The sequence below is a fragment of the Callithrix jacchus genome, chromosome 6 (assembly GCF_049354715.1).
Source record: "Callithrix jacchus isolate 240 chromosome 6, calJac240_pri, whole genome shotgun sequence".
Taxonomy (NCBI): Eukaryota; Metazoa; Chordata; class Mammalia; order Primates; family Cebidae; genus Callithrix; species Callithrix jacchus.
Genome location: NC_133507.1, coordinates 149,417,525 through 149,419,281, shown reverse-complemented (window position 1 = coordinate 149,419,281; position 1,757 = coordinate 149,417,525). Strand labels below are relative to the sequence as shown.

Here is a 1,757-nt window from a genome sequence, read left to right as displayed (position 1 = left end):
CTCCATGTTGGTCAGGCTGGTCTCAAACTCCCAATCTCAGGTGATCCACCTGCCTCGGCCTCCCAGAGTGCTGGGATTACAGGCGCGAGCCACTGACACTACCCCCAGCCTCTTTTTTTTCTGTTTTTTTGTTTTTTTTTGAGACAGACTTTCATCCTTGTTGCCCAGGCTGGAGTGCAATGGCACAATATTGGCTCACTGAAACATCTTCCTCCCGGGTTCAAGCAATTCTCCTGCCTCAGCCTCCCAAGTGGCTGAGATTACAGGCAGGAGCTGCCACACCTGGCTAATTGTGCATTTTTAAGAGATGGGGTTTCACCGTTTGGCCAGGCTGGTCTCAAACTCCTGGCCTCAAGTGATCCACCTGCCTCAGCCTCCCAAAGTGTGGGATTACAGGCATGAGCCACTTCACCCAGCCAGTGGAGAAACTTTTAAGAGTAGACTTAACTTATAAGAATGCCGGCATGGAGGCGGCTCTCGTGGAAGCAGCTGTCTCGAGGCTCGGGAGCATTGAGCCACATGCCATGCGCTGTGCTGCCCAGACTCGTGAACAATACAGTCAGGATGGCTAAAGGTGACCCCAAGAAACCAAAGGGCAAGATGTCTGCTTATGCCTTCTTTGTGCAGACGTGCAGAGAAGAACATAAGAAGAAAAACCTAGAGGTTCCTATCAATTTTGCAGAATTTTCCAAGAAATGCTCTGAGAGGTAGAAGACAATGTCCAGGAGAGAGAAATCTAAATTTGATGAAATGGCGAAGGAGGATAAAGTGCGTTATGATCAGGAAATGAAGGAAGAAGCTAAGGGAGGCAAGAAGGATCCTAATGCCCGCAAAAGGCCACCATCTGAATTCTTCCTGTTCTGTTCAGAATTTCGCCCCAAGATCAAATCCACAAACCCTGGCATATCTATTGGAGATGTGGCAAAAATAGCTGGGTGATAGGAATAACCTAAATGACTGCGAAAAGCAGCCTTACATCACGAAGGCAGCAAAGCTGCAGGAGAAGTATGAGGAGGATGTTGCTGAATGTAAGTCAAAAGGAAAGTTTGATGGTGCAAAGGGTCCTGCTAAAGTTGCCTGGAAAAAGGTGGAAGAGGAAGATGAAGAAGATGAAGAGGATGAGGAGAAATAAAAGGAGGAGGGGAGAAGAAGGAGGAGGATGAATAAAGAAACTGTTCTCTCTCCTTGTGAATACTTAGGGGAGTGTCGTAATTGACACATCTCTTATTTGAGAAGTGTCCGTTTCCCTCATTAGGTTTAATTATAAAACTTGATCACGAGCATACTGTAGTCTCTCAAAGTGCTCCAGAGATTGTCAGTGGGTTACGTGAAGTGGCCATGGGTGTCTGGAGCATCCTGAAACTGATCAAAGTTGTACATTTTCCAAACATTTTTAAGGGAAAAGGTGCTCTCGTGTTCTCCTCACTCTGTGCACTTTGCTGTTAGTGTGACAAGGCATTTAAAGATATTTCTGGCATTTTTTTTATTTGAGGTATTTGTAAGGTGGTGTTAACTATATGGTAATTGGCTAGAAATCCTGAGTTATCAACTATATATATCTATAGTTTGTAAAAAGAACAAAACAACCGAGACAAACTCTTGATGCTCCTTGCTTGGCATTGAGGCTGTGGGGAAGATGCCTTTGGGAGGGGCTGTAGCTCAGGGCGTGCACTGTGAGGCTGGACCTGTTGACCGCAGTGGGCATTCATTTGGCTTTAGGTTGTCTTCTTTCTGTATGTGGTGACAGCATTCTGCTG

At 45.9% G+C, this 1,757-nt stretch overlaps 1 pseudogene; it reads left to right on the top strand.

Moving 5' to 3' along the window:
• The first annotated feature begins 548 nt into the window (after positions 1-548).
• On the top strand, positions 549-1,216 carry LOC108592089 (high mobility group protein B3 pseudogene; annotated as a pseudogene).
• Positions 1,217-1,757: the final 541 nt, after the last annotated feature.